Genomic DNA, 16,584 nt, shown 5'->3' with positions numbered 1-16,584 from the left:
AGGAAGGCTGAACTAATTTTCAAAAGTAAAATATGAACCTATATATATATGCTTGTTCCCCTTTTCGCATATGGATCCCATTAATAAAAACGTTACCACTTCTTTACCTGTTTATTGGAATTGTAGCTTTCCAAAACTCTTCCAGTATGCTTATATGCGAATTGGTTTCTTTAAGGACTGATTCATTCTCATACACATCAGTATTGTTGGACGGGCTGCTACCGGTTGGGTAGCTCGCGCAAACGTGGAGAAATCTCCAGAAGCGTCGCGAGGCGACTGGGGGCGTTGACTACTTCAATATAAAGCACGAGCGGCAGTTCGTGGGAAGCACAGCGTTGACGGAGCGGTGATAAACTCACGAACGAGGAGGAATAAACCTACGGCTTTAACTGTGGCGCAATCTTCAGATAATTCTGAACCTTCTTGAATGTAAGTGCCTTTAATTTTATTCATTTCCATGTTATGTGCTGGGCCACTTTTATAAAATAGCAGTAAGGAACAGCCTGCTGATGTTAAATACCTAGTGAATGAAAGTAAATTCTAAAACAGTACTTACTGTTAATGTGTTATAACTTTATTTACTTCTATGTTATGTGCTACACCACTTTTAAAATAGCAGTAAGCAATAGCCTGCTGATGTTAAATACCTAGTGAATGAAAGTAGATTCTAAAACAGTACTTACTGTTAATGTTTTATAACTAGTTTCAATGCATTTGTCTTAATTGATGCCATTGTTTTCATATGTGTAATTGTAGATAGTGACCACAAACAGTCAAGATGCCATCTGCTAAAGGAGCTGCTATTGGGATTGACCTGGGCACCACTTACTCCTGTGTGGGGGTGTTTCAGCATGGAAAAGTGGAGATCATTGCTAATGACCAGGGCAACAGGACCACACCCAGCTACGTGGCCTTCACAGACACAGAGAGGCTCATTGGAGATGCTGCAAAGAATCAAGTGGCCATGAACCCCAACAACACGGTGTTTGACGCCAAGAGGCTGATTGGCCGGAAGTTCGACGATCCGGTCGTGCAGTCTGACATGAAGCACTGGTCCTTCCAAGTCATCAGTGATGGAGGCAAGCCAAAGGTTCAGGTCGAGTACAAAGGAGAGAAGAAGTCCTTTTACCCTGAAGAGATCTCCTCCATGGTACTGGTGAAAATGAAGGAAATTGCTGAGGCTTATCTGGGTCAGAAGGTAACCGATGCCGTTATTACTGTACCTGCCTACTTCAACGACTCTCAGAGGCAGGCCACCAAAGACGCCGGTGTGATCGCTGGGCTGAACGTCCTAAGGATCATCAACGAGCCCACAGCCGCAGCCATCGCCTACGGCCTCGACAAAGGCAAGCGAGGAGGAGCGCAATGTTCTGATCTTTGACCTGGGAGGAGGTACGTTCGATGTGTCCATCCTGACTATTGAAGATGGCATCTTTGAGGTGAAAGCCACAGCAGGAGACACTCACCTGGGTGGGGAGGACTTTGACAACCGCCTGGTCAACCACTTTGTGGAAGAGTTTAAGAGGAAGCACAAGAAGGACATGAGCCAGAACAAGCGTGCACTGAGGAGGCTGCGCACAGCCTGTGAGAGAGCCAAGAGAACCCTGTCCTCCAGCTCTCAGGCCAGCATTGAGATCGACTCCCTGTACGAGGGCACTGACTTTTACACTTCTATTTACCAGAGCACGCTTTGAGGAGCTGTGCTCTGACCTGTTCAGGGGGAACACTGGAGCCTGTGGAGAAAGCCCTGAGAGATGCCAAAATGGACAAGTCCCAGATCCATGACGTTGTCTTGGTCGGAGGTTCAACGAGAATCCCCAAGATCCAGAAGCTTCTGCAGGATTTCTTCAATGGCAGAGAGCTGAACAAGAGCATCAATCCAGATGAGGCAGTGGCTTACGGTTGCAGCTGTTCAGGCTGCCATCTTAATGGGCGACACGTCTGGAAATGTCCAGGATCTGTTGCTGTTGGATGTGGCCCCGCTGTCCCTGGGCATTGAGACAGCAGGTGGAGTCATGACCGCACTCATCAAACGCAACACCACCATCCCAACCAAGCAGACCCAGACCTTCAGCACATACGCAGACAACCAGCCCGGCGTTCTGATCCAAGTGTTTGAAGGTGAGAGAGCCATGACAAAAGACAACAACCTGCTGGGGGAAGTTTGAGCTGTCGGGCATCCCACCTGCACCTCGAGGAGTTCCTCAGATTGAGGTGACTTTTGACATTGACGCCAATGGGATTCTGAATGTGTCTGCGGTGGACAAAAGCACTGGCAAAGCGAATAAAATCACCATCACCAATGATAAGGGCAGGCTGATTGAGAGGATGGTGCAGGAAGCAGACAAGTATAAAGCAGAGGACGACCTCCAGAGAGAGAAGATTGCTGCTAAGAATGCCCTTGAGTCCTACGCCTTTAACATGAAGAGCAGTGTAGAGGATGAGAAGATGAAAGGCAAGATCAGTGAGGATGACCAGAAGAAACTCGTGGAGAGGTGCAACCAGGCCATCTCGTGGCTGGAGAACAACCAGCTGGCTGAAAAAGAGGAGTATGAGCATCAGCTGAAGGAGCTGGAGAAGGTGTGTAACCCCATCATCACCAAACTCTACCAGGGAGGCATGCCAGCTGGAGGCTGTGGAGCCCAGGCCCGTGCTGCCTCAGGGGCCAGTGCCCAGGGGCCCACGATTGAAGAGGTCGATTAGAGAAATGGACTTCTTATGTGGACTCAAATTGCTCTTTTAGAATTAGTTTACCATCTGGAAAAGTGTTGCTCCTTCATGGCATGCGGATGATTCATTCATATGGATCAAAATAACTTTATTTGCCATTGTTCAATGTACTACAAGGTTGAAAATGTTAATGTACTGTCAACATGTGAGATTTTAACTGTTTTACTAATGAAACTTTGCACAAAAAGGAAATTACACCTACTGTATGTTGTAAATATTGATCTAAAATATTTTTATATTTATTGGATGGATGGATGGATGGATGGATATTTTTATATTTATTGTTAATAAACTTTTATGAACAAAACATCTTACCTTTGTGTTATTGGCAGTCCATAATGTAATTTATCTTATAATCATGAACATATAAGATGTAAAAGTAAGGAAACAAAACCCTTCTCAGGGTTATGAGGTGAAAGGCTGATTTCTCCTTGGTAAGATTCTCGAGCCTTTACACACACCTGCTGGCCAATTGGTGCTTTCATGATTAGCTACTCTGCACAGTTCTGCTCTTTAAGGGCCTTCCCAAATACTAGAACTGTCAGAGAAAGAAAACCGCACAAATGTTTCCAGGTTATGATCTGTTCTGACTGGTTGCTTTATTAATGCTGCTATGCAGCATGTCCCAAGGAGGAGGGTTGCTTTGGAGTTCTGCTCCTCCCAAGGATTCTTCCTAATGCTACAAAAAGCGATTTAGTTTGTTCATTACATTTCAAAACTGCACTTCTTTACAGCTGCTTTTAGCCAATGGCTGTCTTTAAGCTGCATATCAATTAATACATCAGTGTGTGACTTTTGAGGGCTTCAGTCCTAGAAAGTAAATAAATGGCAAAAATGAACTATTGAAAGGCTGTCAGAGTGGACAGCAGAGGTCAGTGTTCGTCTACGAGTTCTGTCTACTGTGCAGCATCTGACTGACTTGGACATTTATCCACAACTGAACTAAAACTTATATGATCAGGGAAAGTTCAACACTGGGCTGTTCTGTACTGGATCTTAACCGTTTTCATCAGCACAATAATGTGCTCACAACCAGCAATGCCTCCGTAAACTAATCATTGCTTTCCATATCTATTTAGTTACTTATATGTCAAGTGAAACATGCTCACCAAAATCTGCTTTGATTCCTCAACTGGTGACCAGTACTTACTGCTACCTAAGGACATATAAATAATCCCCCAACTGGCACCAGTGACAGTTCAGTCAGCCAGACAGCTCAGATCAGAAACTTTATTTAGACCGAGACTGTTTCCCATACAAGCAATTTGTCTTGATGAGTGCAAACAAGTATGTTACTTACCAAACAGAAGTGAGAAGCACACAGACTGTTAACAGGCATTTTAACTAAGGGAAAATAAAACGACAAATCTCAAGATCAAAGAATAAGAACAGTAAAGAGTCATGGATGGAAACCAATAGCTGAACATCTGTACATATGCATGTTTAACATGTAGACACATTCATAAAAAACTGTTACATACAAATGACAAAATATGAGCGTTTGCAAAAAATGCTACATTCATACAGATGTGCAAATACGCATAAGTTACAGGGAAGTTGCTGTACAACAGTAACGGGAGTTATTTGGTTAGTTTAAGGTTTCAAGTTTAAAGGGCAGTGACCACTGTGGTTGATGAGCCCTACAGCTCTGGGGAGGGGGGGTTGGGGGAGCTGTTCGCATATCTGGTTGTGCTGATTTAAATGTCCATGAATATTCCACCAGAGGGAAGAAGACGTTAGTGGCTGGAACAGGGGGGTTTCCAGGATGAAAGGGGTCGGTTGTCATTTTGCCAGTCCGCTTAATCGCCCTGCTGTTGTAGATGTCCTGAAGCACTGATGACCCCCTCCGTTGTCCTGATTGCGCGCTAGACTTTGGCTCGTTCTTGTGAGGTGGTGAAACCAAACCAGATGTTTACGGATAACTTGAGGATGGACCGGACGATAGATGTACAGAAGTAGCTACCGTTTGCCCTGCTCCCTTCCCTACCTAGCGGGATCAGCATTAACACTCTCTGGGGTGTCCATGAGAAATGCAGAGAACAACTGATGCCTCATACATCTGACGGGACTAGCAAAGCTATCTAGATTAGCTAGCTTAGCTAACGTAGCACCAGATTTCTGCGCTTTTTTGGAAGAATTTTAGGAGATTGTGGAATACTGGTGTATAAGAATAAGCTGAAGGACCACTACGCTTATAAACATTTGATCTTTTCCGCTTTCATTCTTTCCAGAAACAAGCCTGTCTGTTGGTTAGCCAACTGTACAACAATCTGTGTATTTATGTGCAACACACAAACCATTCCCCCTTCTCCGGAGCAACTCATAACAGTTCCGTAGTCTCGGTATTATGGAGCAGCTGACCTAGCAAAAGCAGGAACATACAGAATGAGCTATACTATAATATAGTAGCTATACTGAACAACCCACATGTAACTATAAGAATCCATTCAATCCTGCTTGTGTATCTCCAGAACTGCATGCACAGGAGATTGTCGGCACGACCCCACGGTTCAGCTTCACCGGAGAGGGGGCGAGCCGTGGCGAAGGGCGGAGTGCAGACGGACCCTTCTCGCCCCCGTGGCCACGTGCCTTTGTTTGGTGTGCCGTGTGAATGTGTTTCCCCTTTAATATGACCCACAGTGTTCTCTCACTGTTTTCACCCCGTTCCATTTTTCTACGTTATAAACCATCTGATTTTACACATATCCCAGCAACACTAGTGCCCCATCATTCTCCTCCAGACGTTTCTAGCGGTTTCTCCAACGCTCGTGCGAATCCAACAAGTTAGAATAAAGCTGATTCGGCCCTCCCACCGCAGACTCGAGAACATACCATTCTACGGAGAGAGCACGGGGGAGGTTCAGGACCTTTCTAGCTTTTTCCTGAATGTTCTAGGTTAAGCTTGTCGTATATAAGTAAAAATCTGTCCAATCTATGTAAAAATCCAGGTTTAATGAAAACTTTTTCTAAACTGATTCACTGAACCACATATCGTATTTTGTTGTCTTTAAATGTGAGAGACAGACAATTTTGGATAGGAAGGCTGAACTAATTTTCAAAAGTAAAATATGAACCTATATATATATGCTTGTTCCCCTTTTCGCATATGGATCCCATTAATAAAAACGTTACCACTTCTTTACCTGTTTATTGGAATTGTAGCTTTCCAAAACTCTTCCAGTATGCTTATATGCGAATTGGTTTCTTTAAGGACTGATTCATTCTCATACACATCAGTATTGTTGGACGGGCTGCTACCGGTTGGGTAGCTCGCGCAAACGTGGAGAAATCTCCAGAAGCGTCGCGAGGCGACTGGGGGGCGTTGACTACTTCAATATAAAGCACGAGCGGCAGTTCGTGGGAAGCACAGCGTTGACGGAGCGGTGATAAACTCACGAACGAGGAGGAATAAACCTACGGCTTTAACTGTGGCGCAATCTTCAGATAATTCTGAACCTTCTTGAATGTAAGTGCCTTTAATTTTATTCATTTCCATGTTATGTGCTGGGCCACTTTTATAAAATAGCAGTAAGGGAACAGCCTGCTGATGTTAAATACCTAGTGAATGAAAGTAAATTCTAAAACAGTACTTACTGTTAATGTGTTATAACTTTATTTACTTCTATGTTATGTGCTACACCACTTTTAAAATAGCAGTAAGCAATAGCCTGCTGATGTTAAATACCTAGTGAATGAAAGTAGATTCTAAAACAGTACTTACTGTTAATGTTTTATAACTAGTTTCAATGCATTTGTCTTAATTGATGCCATTGTTTTCATATGTGTAATTGTAGATAGTGACCACAAACAGTCAAGATGCCATCTGCTAAAGGAGCTGCTATTGGGATTGACCTGGGCACCACTTACTCCTGTGTGGGGTGTTTCAGCATGGAAAAGTGGAGATCATTGCTAATGACCAGGGCAACAGGACCACACCCAGCTACGTGGCCTTCACAGACACAGAGAGGCTCATTGGAGATGCTGCAAAGAATCAAGTGGCCATGAACCCCAACAACACGGTGTTTGACGCCAAGAGGCTGATTGGCCGGAAGTTCGACGATCCGGTCGTGCAGTCTGACATGAAGCACTGGTCCTTCCAAGTCATCAGTGATGGAGGCAAGCCAAAGGTTCAGGTCGAGTACAAAGGAGAGAAGAAGTCATTTTACCCTGAAGAGATCTCCTCCATGGTACTGGTGAAAATGAAGGAAATTGCTGAGGCTTATCTGGGTCAGAAGGTAAACCGATGCCGTTATTACTGTACCTGCCTACTTCAACGACTCTCAGAGGCAGGCCACCAAAGACGCCGGTGTGATCGCTGGGCTGAACGTCCTAAGGATCATCAACGAGCCCACAGCCGCAGCCATCGCCTACGGCCTCGACAAAGGCAAGCGAGGAGAGCGCAATGTTCTGATCTTTGACCTGGGAGGAGGTACGTTCGATGTGTCCCATCCTGACTATTGAAGATGGCATCTTTGAGGTGAAAGCCACAGCAGAGACACTCACCTGGGTGGGGAGGACTTTGACAACCGCCTGGTCAACCACTTTGTGGAAGAGTTTAAGAGGAAGCACAAGAAGGACATGAGCCAGAACAAGCGTGCACTGAGGAGGCTGCGCACAGCCTGTGAGAGAGCCAAGAGAACCCTGTCCTCCAGCTCTCAGGCCAGCATTGAGATCGACTCCCTGTACGAGGGCACTGACTTTTACACTTCTATTACCAGAGCACGCTTTGAGGAGCTGTGCTCTGACCTGTTCAGGGGAACACTGGAGCCTGTGGAGAAAGCCCTGAGAGATGCCAAAATGGACAAGTCCCAGATCCATGACGTTGTCTTGGTCGGAAGGTTCAACGAGAATCCCCAAGATCCAGAAGCTTCTGCAGGATTTCTTCAATGGCAGAGAGCTGAACAAGAGCATCAATCCAGATGAGGCAGTGGCTTACGGTGCAGCTGTTCAGGCTGCCATCTTAATGGGCGACACGTCTGGAAATGTCCAGGATCTGTTGCTGTTGGATGTGGCCCCGCTGTCCCTGGGCATTGAGACAGCAGGTGGAGTCATGACCGCACTCATCAAACGCAACACCACCATCCCAACCAAGCAGACCCAGACCTTCAGCACATACGCAGACAACCAGCCCGGCGTTCTGATCCAAGTGTTTGAAGGTGAGAGAGCCATGACAAAAGACAACAACCTGCTGGGGAAGTTTGAGCTGTCGGGCATCCCACCTGCACCTCGAGGAGTTCCTCAGATTGAGGTGACTTTTGACATTGACGCCAATGGGATTCTGAATGTGTCTGCGGTGGACAAAAGCACTGGCAAAGCGAATAAAATCACCATCACCAATGATAAGGGCAGGCTGAGCAAGGAGGAGATTGAGAGGATGGTGCAGGAAGCAGACAAGTATAAAGCAGAGGACGACCTCCAGAGAGAGAAGATTGCTGCTAAGAATGCCCTTGAGTCCTACGCCTTTAACATGAAGAGCAGTGTAGAGGATGAGAAGATGAAAGGCAAGATCAGTGAGGATGACCAGAAGAAACTCGTGGAGAGGTGCAACCAGGCCATCTCGTGGCTGGAGAACAACCAGCTGGCTGAAAAAGAGGAGTATGAGCATCAGCTGAAGGAGCTGGAGAAGGTGTGTAACCCCATCATCACCAAACTCTACCAGGGAGGCATGCCAGCTGGAGGCTGTGGAGCCCAGGCCCGTGCTGCCTCAGGGGCCAGTGCCCAGGGGCCCACGATTGAAGAGGTCGATTAGAGAAATGGACTTCTTATGTGGACTCAAATTGCTCTTTTAGAATTAGTTTACCATCTGGAAAAGTGTTGCTCCTTCATGGCATGCGGATGATTCATTCATATGGATCAAAATAACTTTATTTGCCATTGTTCAATGTACTACAAGGTTGAAAATGTTAATGTACTGTCAACATGTGAGATTTTAACTGTTTTACTAATGAAACTTTGCACAAAAAGGAAATTACACCTACTGTATGTTGTAAATATTGATCTAAAAATATTTTTATATTTATTGGATGGATGGATGGATGGATATTTTTATATTTATTGTTAATAAACTTTTATGAACAAAACATCTTACCTTTGTGTTATTGGCAGTCCATAATGTAATTTATCTTATAATCATGAACATATAAGATGTAAAAGTAAGGAAACAAAACCCTTCTCAGGGTTATGAGGTGAAAGGCTGATTTCTCCTTGGTAAGATTCTCGAGCCTTTACACACACCTGCTGGCCAATTGGTGCTTTCATGATTAGCTACTCTGCACAGTTCTGCTCTTTAAGGGCCTTCCCAAATACTAGAACTGTCAGAGAAAGAAAACCGCACAAATGTTTCCAGGTTATGATCTGTTCTGACTGGTTGCTTTATTAATGCTGCTATGCAGCATGTCCCAAGGAGGAAGGGTTGCTTTGGAGTTCTGCTCCTCCCAAGGATTCTTCCTAATGCTACAAAAAGCGATTTAGTTTGTTCATTACATTTCAAAACTGCACTTCTTTACAGCTGCTTTTAGCCAATGGCTGTCTTTAAGCTGCATATCAATTAATACATCAGTGTGTGACTTTTGAGGGCTTCAGTCCTAGAAAGTAAATAAATGGCAAAAATGAACTATTGAAAGGCTGTCAGAGTGGACAGCAGAGGTCAGTGTTCGTCTACGAGTTCTGTCTACTGTGTCCAGCATCTGACTGACTTGGACATTTATCCACAACTGAACTAAAACTTATATGATCAGGGAAAGTTCAACACTGGGCTGTTCTGTACTGGATCTTAACCGTTTTCATCAGCACAATAATGTGCTCACAACCAGCAATGCCTCCGTAAACTAATCATTGCTTTCCATATCTATTTAGTTACTTATATGTCAAGTGAAACATGCTCACCAAAATCTGCTTTGATTCCTCAACTGGTGACCAGTACTTACTGCTACCTAAGGACATATAAATAATCCCCCAACTGGCACCAGTGACAGTTCAGTCAGCCAGACAGCTCAGATCAGAAACTTTATTTAGACCGAGACTGTTTCCCATACAAGCAATTTGTCTTGATGAGTGCAAACAAGTATGTTACTTACCAAACAGAAGTGAGAAGCACACAGACTGTTAACAGGCATTTTAACTAAGGGAAAATAAAACGACAAATCTCAAGATCAAAGAATAAGAACAGTAAAGAGTCATGGATGGAAACCAATAGCTGAACATCTGTACATATGCATGTTTAACATGTAGACACATTCATAAAAAACTGTTACATACAAATGACAAAATATGAGCGTTTGCAAAAAATGCTACATTCATACAGATGTGCAAATACGCATAAGTTACAGGGAAGTTGCTGTACAACAGTAACGGGAGTTATTTGGTTAGTTTAAGGTTTCAAGTTTAAAGGGCAGTGACCACTGTGGTTGATGAGCCCTACAGCTCTGGGGAGGGGGGGTTGGGGGAGCTGTTCGCATATCTGGTTGTGCTGATTTAAATGTCCATGAATATTCCACCAGAGGGAAGAAGACGTTAGTGGCTGGAACAGGGGGGTTTCCCAGATGAAAGGGGTCGGTTGTCATTTTGCCAGTCCGCTTAATCGCCCTGCTGTTGTAGATGTCCTGAAGCACTGATGACCCCCTCCGTTGTCCTGATTGCGCGCTAGACTTTGGCTCGTTCTTGTGAGGTGGTGAAACCAAACCAGATGTTTACGGATAACTTGAGGATGGACCGGACGATAGATGTACAGAAGTAGCTACCGTTTGCCCTGCTCCCTTCCCTACCTAGCGGGATCAGCATTAACACTCTCTGGGGTGTCCATGAGAATGCAGAGAACAACTGATGCCTCATACATCTGGACGGGACTAGCAAAGCTATCTAGATTAGCTAGCTTAGCTAACGTAGCACCAGATTTCTGCGCTTTTTTGGAAGAATTTTAGGAGATTGTGGAATACTGGTGTATAAGAATAAGCTGAAGGACCACTACGCTTATAAACATTTGATCTTTTCCCGCTTTCATTCTTTCCCAGAAACAAGCCTGTCTGTTGGTTAGCCACTGTACAACAATCTGTGTATTTATGTGCAACACACAAACCATTCCCCCTTCTCCGGAGCAACTCATAACAGTTCCGTAGTCTCGGTATTATGGAGCAGCTGACCTAGCAAAAGCAGGAACATACAGAATGAGCTATACTATAATATAGTAGCTATACTGAACAACCCACATGTAACTATAAGAATCCATTCAATCCTGCTTGTGTATCTCCAGAACTGCATGCACAGGAGATTGTCGGCACGACCCCACGGTTCAGCTTCACCGGAGAGGGGGGCGAGCCGTGGCGAAGGGCGGAGTGCAGACGGACCCTTCTCGCCCCCGTGGCCACGTGCCTTTGTTTGGTGTGCCGTGTGAATGTGTTTCCCCTTTAATATGACCCACAGTGTTCTCTCACTGTTTTCACCCCGTTCCATTTTTCTACGTTATAAACCATCTGATTTTACACATATCCCAGCAACACTAGTGCCCATCATTCTCCTCCAGACGTTTCTAGCGGTTTCTCCAACGCTCGTGCGAATCCAACAAGTTAGAATAAAGCTGATTCGGCCCTCCCACCGCAGACTCGAGAACATACCATTCTACGGAGAGAGCACGGGGGAGGTTCAGGACCTTTCTAGCTTTTCCTGAATGTTCTAGGTTAAGCTTGTCGTATATAAGTAAAATCTGTCCAATCTATGTAAAAATCCAGGTTTAATGAAAACTTTTTCTAAACTGATTCACTGAACCACATATCGTATTTTGTTGTCTTTAAATGTGAGAGACAGACAATTTTGGATAGGAAGGCTGAACTAATTTTCAAAAGTTATGAACCTATATATATATGCTTGTTCCCCTTTTCGCATATGGATCCCATTAATAAAAACGTTACCACTTCTTTACCTGTTTATTGGAATTGTAGCTTTCCAAAACTCTTCCAGTATGCTTATATGCGAATTGGTTTCTTTAAGGACTGATTCATTCTCATACACATCAGTATTGTTGGACGGGCTGCTACCGGTTGGGTAGCTCGCGCAAACGTGGAGAAATCTCCAGAAGCGTCGCGAGGCGACTGGGGGCGTTGACTACTTCAATATAAAGCACGAGCGGCAGTTCGTGGGAAGCACAGCGTTGACGGAGCGGTGATAAACTCACGAACGAGGAGGAATAAACCTACGGCTTTAACTGTGGCGCAATCTTCAGATAATTCTGAACCTTCTTGAATGTAAGTGCCTTTAATTTTATTCATTTCCATGTTATGTGCTGGGCCACTTTTATAAAATAGCAGTAAGGAACAGCCTGCTGATGTTAAAATACCTAGTGAATGAAAGTAAATTCTAAAACAGTACTTACTGTTAATGTGTTATAACTTTATTTACTTCTATGTTATGTGCTACACCACTTTTAAAATAGCAGTAAGCAATAGCCTGCTGATGTTAAATACCTAGTGAATGAAAGTAGATTCTAAAACAGTACTTACTGTTAATGTTTTATAACTAGTTTCAATGCATTTGTCTTAATTGATGCCATTGTTTTCATATGTGTAATTGTAGATAGTGACCACAAACAGTCAAGATGCCATCTGCTAAAGGAGCTGCTATTGGGATTGACCTGGGCACCACTTACTCCTGTGTGGGGGTGTTTCAGCATGGAAAAGTGGAGATCATTGCTAATGACCAGGGCAACAGGACCACACCCAGCTACGTGGCCTTCACAGACACAGAGAGGCTCATTGGAGATGCTGCAAAGAATCAAGTGGCCATGAACCCCAACAACACGGTGTTTGACGCCAAGAGGCTGATTGGCCGGAAGTTCGACGATCCGGTCGTGCAGTCTGACATGAAGCACTGGTCCTTCCAAGTCATCAGTGATGGAGGCAAGCCAAAGGTTCAGGTCGAGTACAAAGGAGAGAAGAAGTCCTTTTACCCTGAAGAGATCTCCTCCATGGTACTGGTGAAAATGAAGGAAATTGCTGAGGCTTATCTGGGTCAGAAGGTAACCGATGCCGTTATTACTGTACCTGCCTACTTCAACGACTCTCAGAGGCAGGCCACCAAAGACGCCGGTGTGATCGCTGGGCTGAACGTCCTAAGGATCATCAACGAGCCCACAGCCGCAGCCATCGCCTACGGCCTCGACAAAGGCAAGCGAGGAGAGCGCAATGTTCTGATCTTTGACCTGGGAGGAGGTACGTTCGATGTGTCCATCCTGACTATTGAAGATGGCATCTTTGAGGTGAAAGCCACAGCAGGAGACACTCACCTGGGTGGGGAGGACTTTGACAACCGCCTGGTCAACCACTTTGTGGAAGAGTTTAAGAGGAAGCACAAGAAGGACATGAGCCAGAACAAGCGTGCACTGAGGAGGCTGCGCACAGCCTGTGAGAGAGCCAAGAGAACCCTGTCCTCCAGCTCTCAGGCCAGCATTGAGATCGACTCCCTGTACGAGGGCACTGACTTTTACACTTCTATTACCAGAGCACGCTTTGAGGAGCTGTGCTCTGACCTGTTCAGGGGAACACTGGAGCCTGTGGAGAAAGCCCTGAGAGATGCCAAAATGGACAAGTCCCAGATCCATGACGTTGTCTTGGTCGGAGGTTCAACGAGAATCCCCAAGATCCCAGAAGCTTCTGCAGGATTTCTTCAATGGCAGAGAGCTGAACAAGAGCATCAATCCAGATGAGGCAGTGGCTTACGGTGCAGCTGTTCAGGCTGCCATCTTAATGGGCGACACGTCTGGAAATGTCCAGGATCTGTTGCTGTTGGATGTGGCCCCGCTGTCCCTGGGGCATTGAGACAGCAGGTGGAGTCATGACCGCACTCATCAAACGCAACACCACCATCCCAACCAAGCAGACCCAGACCTTCAGCACATACGCAGACAACCAGCCCGGCGTTCTGATCCAAGTGTTTGAAGGTGAGAGAGCCATGACAAAAGACAACAACCTGCTGGGGAAGTTTGAGCTGTCGGGCATCCCACCTGCACCTCGAGGAGTTCCTCAGATTGAGGTGACTTTTGACATTGACGCCAATGGGATTCTGAATGTGTCTGCGGTGGACAAAAGCACTGGCAAAGCGAATAAAATCACCATCACCAATGATAAGGGCAGGCTGAGCAAGGAGGAGATTGAGAGGATGGTGCAGGAAGCAGACAAGTATAAAGCAGAGGACGACCTCCAGAGAGAGAAGATTGCTGCTAAGAATGCCCTTGAGTCCTACGCCTTTAACATGAAGAGCAGTGTAGAGGATGAGAAGATGAAAGGCAAGATCAGTGAGGATGACCAGAAGAAACTCGTGGAGAGGTGCAACCAGGCCATCTCGTGGCTGGAGAACAACCAGCTGGCTGAAAAAGAGGAGTATGAGCATCAGCTGAAGGAGCTGGAGAAGGTGTGTAACCCCATCATCACCAAACTCTACCAGGGAGGCATGCCAGCTGGAGGCTGTGGAGCCCAGGCCCCGTGCTGCCTCAGGGGCCAGTGCCCAGGGGCCCACGATTGAAGAGGTCGATTAGAGAAATGGACTTCTTATGTGGACTCAAATTGCTCTTTTAGAATTAGTTTACCATCTGGAAAAGTGTTGCTCCTTCATGGCATGCGGATGATTCATTCATATGGATCAAAATAACTTTATTTGCCATTGTTCAATGTACTACAAGGTTGAAAATGTTAATGTACTGTCAACATGTGAGATTTTAACTGTTTTTACTAATGAAACTTTGCACAAAAAGGAAATTACACCTACTGTATGTTGTAAATATTGATCTAAAATATTTTTATATTTATTGGATGGATGGATGGATGGATATTTTTATATTTATTGTTAATAAACTTTTATGAACAAAACATCTTACCTTTGTGTTATTGGCAGTCCATAATGTAATTTATCTTATAATCATGAACATATAAGATGTAAAAGTAAGGAAACAAAACCCTTCTCAGGGTTATGAGGTGAAAGGGCTGATTTCTCCTTGGTAAGATTCTCGAGCCTTTACACACACCTGCTGGCCAATTGGTGCTTTCATGATTAGCTACTCTGCACAGTTCTGCTCTTTAAGGGCCTTCCCAAATACTAGAACTGTCAGAGAAAGAAAACCGCACAAATGTTTCCAGGTTATGATCTGTTCTGACTGGTTGCTTTATTAATGCTGCTATGCAGCATGTCCCAAGGAGGAAGGGTTGCTTTGGAGTTCTGCTCCTCCCAAGGATTCTTCCTAATGCTACAAAAAGCGATTTAGTTTGTTCATTACATTTCAAAACTGCACTTCTTTACAGCTGCTTTTAGCCAATGGCTGTCTTTAAGCTGCATATCAATTAATACATCAGTGTGTGACTTTTGAGGGCTTCAGTCCTAGAAAGTAAATAAATGGCAAAAATGAACTATTGAAAGGCTGTCAGAGTGGACAGCAGAGGTCAGTGTTCGTCTACGAGTTCTGTCTACTGTGTCCAGCATCTGACTGACTTGGACATTTATCCACAACTGAACTAAAACTTATATGATCAGGGAAAGTTCAACACTGGGCTGTTCTGTACTGGATCTTAACCGTTTTCCATCAGCACAATAATGTGCTCACAACCAGCAATGCCTCCGTAAACTAATCATTGCTTTCCATATCTATTTAGTTACTTATATGTCAAGTGAAACATGCTCACCAAAATCTGCTTTGATTCCTCAACTGGTGACCAGTACTTACTGCTACCTAAGGACATATAAATAATCCCCCCAACTGGCACCAGTGACAGTTCAGTCAGCCAGACAGCTCAGATCAGAAACTTTATTTAGACCGAGACTGTTTCCCATACAAGCAATTTGTCTTGATGAGTGCAAACAAGTATGTTACTTACCAAACAGAAGTGAGAAGCACACAGACTGTTAACAGGCATTTTAACTAAGGGAAAATAAAACGACAAATCTCAAGATCAAAGAATAAGAACAGTAAAGAGTCATGGATGGAAACCAATAGCTGAACATCTGTACATATGGCATGTTTAACATGTAGACACATTCATAAAAAACTGTTACATACAAATGACAAAATATGAGCGTTTGCAAAAAATGCTACATTCATACAGATGTGCAAATACGCATAAGTTACAGGGAAGTTGCTGTACAACAGTAACGGGAGTTATTTGGTTAGTTTAAGGTTTCAAGTTTAAAGGGCAGTGACCACTGTGGTTGATGAGCCCTACAGCTCTGGGGAGGGGGGGTTGGGGGAGCTGTTCGCATATCTGGTTGTGCTGATTTAAATGTCCATGAATATTCCACCAGAGGGAAGAAGACGTTAGTGGCTGGAACAGGGGGGTTTCCAGGATGAAAGGGGTCGGTTGTCATTTTGCCAGTCCGCTTAATCGCCCTGCTGTTGTAGATGTCCTGAAGCACTGATGACCCCCCTCCGTTGTCCTGATTGCGCGCTAGACTTTGGCTCGTTCTTGTGAGGTGGTGGAAACCAAACCAGATGTTTACGGATAACTTGAGGATGGACCGGACGATAGATGTACAGAAGTAGCTACCGTTTGCCCTGCTCCCTTCCCTACCTAGCGGGATCAGCATTAACACTCTCTGGGGTGTCCATGAGAAATGCAGAGAACAACTGATGCCTCATACATCTGACGGGACTAGCAAAGCTATCTAGATTAGCTAGCTTAGCTAACGTAGCACCAGATTTCTGCGCTTTTTTGGAAGAATTTTAGGAGATTGTGGAATACTGGTGTATAAGAATAAGCTGAAGGACCACTACGCTTATAAACATTTGATCTTTTCCGCTTTCATTCTTTCCAGAAACAAGCCTGTCTGTTGGTTAGCCAACTGTACAACAATCTGTGTATTTATGTGCAACACACAAACCAT

The 16,584-nt window shown here is 44.7% G+C and overlaps 3 pseudogenes; all 3 read left to right on the top strand.

Moving 5' to 3' along the window:
- Positions 1–295: 295 nt before the first annotated feature.
- LOC143506995 (heat shock 70 kDa protein-like) lies at positions 296–3,018 on the top strand (annotated as a pseudogene).
- Positions 3,019–6,288: 3,270 nt separating this feature from the next.
- Positions 6,289–8,728, top strand: LOC143506994 (heat shock 70 kDa protein-like; annotated as a pseudogene).
- Positions 8,729–12,122: 3,394 nt separating this feature from the next.
- Positions 12,123–14,436, top strand: LOC143506993 (heat shock 70 kDa protein-like; annotated as a pseudogene).
- Positions 14,437–16,584: the final 2,148 nt, after the last annotated feature.

Source organism: Brachyhypopomus gauderio, unplaced genomic scaffold, assembly GCF_052324685.1.
Source record: "Brachyhypopomus gauderio isolate BG-103 unplaced genomic scaffold, BGAUD_0.2 sc614, whole genome shotgun sequence".
NCBI classification, from domain to species: Eukaryota; Metazoa; Chordata; class Actinopteri; order Gymnotiformes; family Hypopomidae; genus Brachyhypopomus; species Brachyhypopomus gauderio.
Note: the sequence above shows the minus strand (reverse complement) of the source record. Positions and strands in the feature narration are given on the sequence as shown.